The 6,000-nt window shown below is 37.9% G+C and overlaps 1 pseudogene; it reads left to right on the top strand.

The window, feature by feature from the left end:
* The first annotated feature begins 336 nt into the window (after positions 1-336).
* LOC134470341 (tRNA (cytosine(72)-C(5))-methyltransferase NSUN6-like) overlaps positions 337-6,000 on the top strand; it is a 47,017-nt pseudogene continuing 41,353 nt past the window's right edge.

Below are 6,000 nucleotides of genomic sequence, written 5' to 3'. Positions count from 1 at the left end.
CGTGGGGACCGAGCAGGAGCCCACCGAGATGCCGCGGCGAAGGCACCGGTCGGCCGCGCACACTCGACCTAACGGCTCAGCCACAGCAGACGAGACGCCGCGCCGAGAGTGGACCGAGAGTCCTTTGTTTCGGGTCCGCTGTGCCCAACGCCGACCCGTAGTCCCCTGGTCTCAACCCACCTACCCACAGTAGTCTCCACCAGCGCCAAGCCCCGCCTCCGCCCCGCCTCCTTGGGCTCCGAAGACCGCCCATCGCCGGAAATTCGACGCGTGACGTCAATGCACTAAGTCCACCCACCCCGTTGACGTGGCGTTTCCTCCGGTCTCACTTCCGGTGGGCGGGTAGCACCTGGGAGATGCTAGGATAGATAGGGCAGTGGGAAATTTCCGCTGGTGAGCGCTCCCTCCACAGTCACCCTTCACAAAGGTTTTGAGACTCTCGTGGCTTTCTAGATCGACAGCTGCGTCCCTGGTCTTTAAAAAGAGGGAAAGACCTTAATATCTGATTTAAAGTCGCTGTCGGCAAAAGGGGGGGGGCGTGATCGGAAACCAGGATGTAATACTCAGAGCGGCGGAGCTGATGATGCGCTACTGTGTTCAGTTAACCAAAAGGCACACACACAGCATTTTGTTTGATTCTTTCTGCAACGTGTCACTGTCATCCAGTGCGGTATTTCCCTGAACATCCGCCGAGGACGGGAGCCTGGGGTGTTGGAGGCAAAGAGGCCGCTTCTAATTAGGCAAAACTCGAGAAATCATGAAGGGCTCCACGCGTTTCCTTACGCGGCTTGACCTGAACGGCGCGATTTCTCTGGATGCCTGGTGGTCCCTATACTGTGCGTAGCTACTCATTGTGAAGACACTGCTGTCTGCAATTTGGAAAGAAAACCTACCGTTTTCAGCATCTCGAAGAACTAAGCAAGAAAAAAAAATGCCTGTTTTTCCTAAAATATCTTTAAGACCTGAAGTTGAGAAGTATCTTAAAGACGGCTTTATGAATAAGGAGGTAGGTCAGATTAACATATTTAATATTTGCGAAAATTTAAACATTACACGACCTAGCGAAATAGATTAAGTCTAACGGGAAATTTTTTACAGCCTTCGTTTCTTACCAGTTGTCTGTCTAAACGTGAGTAAAATCCATTGTCTTCTCACAGATAACAAATGCCTGCTGAGAACAAGGTGAATAAGGTATACGGTGTAGGAAAGAAGAAAAACGGTGTAGGAAAGAAGAAAAACTGTCAGTGGGTATAACAGTGAAGGAGTTACAAGAATGAACAAGAAAAGATGTCTGCTCTTAACTAATATCCAGCATATGAAACACACCCATTCTCTTAAATCGCATGCTCCAGCGTTGGGGTGAAAATAATAATTTGTTGAGTGCCTCTCTAAATGCACTCGGGAGGCTAACTTACAAGGGTATCTGCGTGTGTGAGGCCAACACTGCACTACAAAGCAAGACCTTGTCTTAAAAAAACAAAACAAAAAATACGTGCTTGAAAAGCTTCAGTTAGTTGTGAGGGAAGCTGGTGGTTTGGGTCTTTATACCTTCATTTCTGACAGATACGCTTGCTAGTCAACCAGTTTTTTTATGGACCATATGTATTTGTTACATTTTTTAAAAAATATTAAAAACTGATGTCCTGGAGGAATCTTTGGATGACAGTGAATATATTAATATTGTTTATACTTCAAATATTTTAAATGGCTCCTAAGTAGTTTGTTATTGAATATATTTGTGAACAGCTCTGCAGAAGTGCTTTGACTAGTTGACATACAAAAATAATTGAATGAGATCTTGAATTTATTTGAATAAATGTAGCAGATACTGATATTTTCAAAACTCTTTGCAGTTGAGGCAGTTTTTTTTATATGACTAAATGCAGCAAATATTGATATTTTCAAAATGTTAATGCTTTGCAGTTGAGGCAGTGTTTTTTTTATAAACCAGTCATGGTCAGACATGATGTTGTTTATTACCATAACACAATTCAAGAATCCTGTGAAGTGTTACTATTTCCTTAATGTTAATTATCACTAAAATGATAACTCCAACATGAAATGGAGCTGAACAGTTGTTTCGTTAGGTGGAACAAATCTCATTCTGCTGATTATTTCAGTTTGTTTGATGAAAGAAAAACATTAACTTGTTCTTTTCATTTCAGGTTGTATCTACTTTAGGCAAAGCAGCAGCAGAAAGGAAGTTTGAAACTCTGTTGAAACATCTGTCACACCCTCCCTCATTCACAACTGTTAGAGTAAATACACATTTAACCTCAGTTCAGCATGTGAAACTCTGTTGCTTGATGAATTTCAGAAGGTTTGTGTAAATCTTTTGTTGTATTCAATTAGATTTCTACATCCTTAGTTGTGCCTCAGTAAAAGTTGAAGAATGATATATTCTAATGTTTTTTTTTTTTTTTTTTATCCGTACCAGGGATCGAACTCACGACCATGTGCTTGCAAGGCAGGCGCTTATGCCGCTGAGCTAAATCCCCAGCCCCCTATATTCTAATTTTATAAATGAGGAAATTGAGAGTCTTGAACTTTTTATTTATCGAGCCTATATATAGTGACAATACTAGAATTTGAACCATGAACTTCTGATTTTGAATATATTAAATTTTAGGATAAATTCCCGAGTCCTCTTAGTCTTGCTTCTTCATTAAAATATATGCAAAAAGGATCATTCTGAACCTGTTATCTTATAATCAGAAAGTAATGAGTAGGGCCGATTATATAATGTCTGGTAAAGGGAATACTTAGGTAGCTCTCATACGGTTAACTTTTTAATTGAATTAAGAGATAGATATTAAAGGACCTTGTTATCTTTAATAAAATCAGAAAATAAAACAATATAAGTAATCTATTTTAAAATCTATTTAAAAATTGTGCAGAGAGCAATTGGGGGTATGCAGGTCCATAGTTTCATATTTAATAAATTGTGTGTAGAACTTGGGCATTCTGCTATACCAATTTGACAGGGATATAAGATCTCATGAACTGGGGTCAGAGTTGGAGCAGACGAGTCACTAGGCTTTTAGTTCCTTAGTCCAAAAGTTAAAATTGGATAGGAAAGCCTGGGTGATAGGCACGGGGCAAGAAACTGTGGTAGAGCTGTTTCTGAATCTAATTGGAAAGAAGACTTGGGAGAATTAGACATTAAATCTTTGTTTCTCCATTCAAAATTCCATTCAAAATTCCACATATGTCCTATAGAGATATCTAGACTAGTGTAATATTCAGTGCTTTTTCCTCAAAGTTGTTTGAACAAGTTTTTTTCTTATTTTTATTTTTCCAAATCCATTTTATTTTGACAGAAAAAGAAGAAAAAAAAACTAAAAAAATTCAAAACACATCAATCAGGGAGCAACAGTGGTATATTGTACATTGTCACCCCCAAACCATTCACCCAGAGCACAAGACAATTGCCTGAATAATACCAGCACAAATCTTTCTCTTCAGTGAACTCAGAGAAATCAGTAGTATAACTAGTTTAACTATTTTTTATGTTCATCTCCATATACATATGTTGTTCTTTTCAGCTTCTCATGCTGAGACAACATAATATTTACACATAGGTGTGTGATTTATTTCACTAATGAGTATGGTCTCAAGTTGCATCAGTTTACCTATAAAAGTCTCCAGTTTTCCTTCTTTATGGCTGAGTGAAACCCCATCATTTTTATCCATTTCTCAGTGGGTAGGCATTTAGGTTATTTCCAAGATCTGACTATTATAAATTGTGCTGCTGTAAACATGGGGCGTATCTATTGCTATAGTAGGATGAAATTCTACCGGCTGGGTCGAATAGGACCTCTAGTCTTCATTTTTTGAAGAAACTTCAAACCCATTTTCACAGTGGTTGTACCAGTCTGCATTCCCACCAACAGTGGAAAAGGGTTCGCTTTTTCCCCACAGGCTCTACGGTATTTGTTATTGCTTGGTTTCTTGAGGATAACCATTCTTCTGGGGTGAGGTGGACTCTCTTTGCAACTCTTGAATGACCAGTGATGTTGAACATTTTTTCACATATTTATTTGCTTTTTGTATTTGTTCTTCTGAGAAGTATGCATTCATCTCAGATGCTCATTTTTGGATTGTGTCTTTAAATCTTGGAGGACTGGTTTTTTTAGTTCTTTATATATCAGCAAACAAATTTAAAAAATTACACATTTCATTTGGCTGGCAAGGACAGAAGAGAACTGGAACCTTCGTATCTTCCAGTTTATAATGTCAAATAGTGTGACTTCTTTGAAAAGCAATTTGTTAATTTCTTAAAATATTAAACAAAGGGCTGGGGATTTAGCTCAGCGGCATAAGCGCCTGCCTTGCAAGTACGTGGTTGTGAGTTCGATCCCTGGTACCAGTAAAAAAAAAAAATTAAAAAAAAGAAACCTTTAAAAAAGTATTAAAACTCGGCAGCCCAGCAATTCCATTCTTACAGACCTACCCAGAAAATAGTAGACATATATCCAGACAAATTCTTTTGCTTTTAATAATGCATCTTTGCAATTCATGCAGTTTTTATTCATTTTGGGAAGTGGGTACATGTAAATAATAGAGCTTCATTCTTTCTTTAAATCCTCCCTTTCACTCTTCCCTCCCTCCTTCTGAATCCCCTTCCCCATTTTTGTTGTTGATATTTTAATCTCATGTTTATGACATGTGTAATGTTTACATTCATTTAGATTATTTGATTTCCTAAATATTTATTCTACTGACCCCCTCCCTCTTGCTGATAATCTTTTGACCCATTGCTAAAATAAATGACCCAATCAAGAAAGGGCAAGTGAAATGAACAGACACTTTACAGAGAAAGAAGTACAAGTACTAAACAAATAAATGAAAACATGTTCAACATCCCTAACCAATGGAGAAATGCTACTTAAAACAATACTAAGATTCCACCTTAAACTAGAAAGAATGTTGATCATTAGGGAATTCAAAAATAACAAATTCTGGCATGGTTGTGGTGAAATAAAAAACTTCCTACACTGTTGGCATGAATATCAACTAGTGATAAAGATTGTACTACAGTGATGCCTGCATACCAGTGTTCATAACAGCATAATTAATAGCTAAATCTTGGAAACAGCCTGTGTATCCATCAACAGACGATTACATAAGGAAAGTGTGACGTCTTACATGATGACTATAAAGGACACGTTTGAAAGATTTGTAGGAAAATGGGTGCACCTGGATACAATGCTAGAGAAATCAAACATGCAAGCTTAAAGAACATGATAGTTCTCATTTGAGGCAGAGTACAAACAGAGCACAAAAAAGGATGGCTAGAAAGAGACGGTGGAATCTCTTGCAAATGGGAAAGGGTCCAAGAGCATATGCCTACAAAATCTCAAACGTGAATGTTTACAGTGGCATTATTTATGATAGTAAAGAAGGGCTACAATCCAAATCTCCACCAACCAGTGACAGATAAAATGCAGACTATTCATACAGTAGGAATGTATGTGTTACAAATAATTACTCAGATGCCACAACATGGATTAACTTCAAAAACTAAGTGAAAGAAGCAAGATAAGATATACCATATACTTTAGCAGTCCATTTATATACAATATCCAGAAAATAAATTTTTGGAGAAAGATTAGTGATTATCTGGGAACAAGGAAAAGGATCGACCTAAAATGGGAGAGATCTTAGTTGGAGTGATAGAAATGATCTCAAATTGGATTTTGATAAATGTATGCATTTACTAAACATCATTAAACATTTTAAATTGGCAAAGTTTTTGGTATGTAAATTATACCTCAGTAAGGCTGTTTTAAAAATAACAGAGGGCAGAAACAAATAGGGAAAAAAATATGATAATGTGTTCGATTTTATGAAAGTTTTGTTTCATCTAAATGCTCCTGATAGAAAGGGGAGGAGAAAGACCTTAGATTGAGAAGAATTTATTTCCATATGAAATGTTTCTAGCTGGGTGTGGAGGTACAACTTCATAGCCACTGGGGTGGCTGAGGCAGGAGGATCACA

The sequence above is a fragment of the Cavia porcellus genome, unplaced genomic scaffold (genome assembly GCF_034190915.1).
Source record: "Cavia porcellus strain 051 isolate PalLab524CR breed Dunkin Hartley unplaced genomic scaffold, mCavPor4.1 scaffold_27, whole genome shotgun sequence".
NCBI classification, from domain to species: domain Eukaryota; kingdom Metazoa; phylum Chordata; class Mammalia; order Rodentia; family Caviidae; genus Cavia; species Cavia porcellus.
This window is presented reverse-complemented; position numbering and strand designations above follow the sequence as displayed.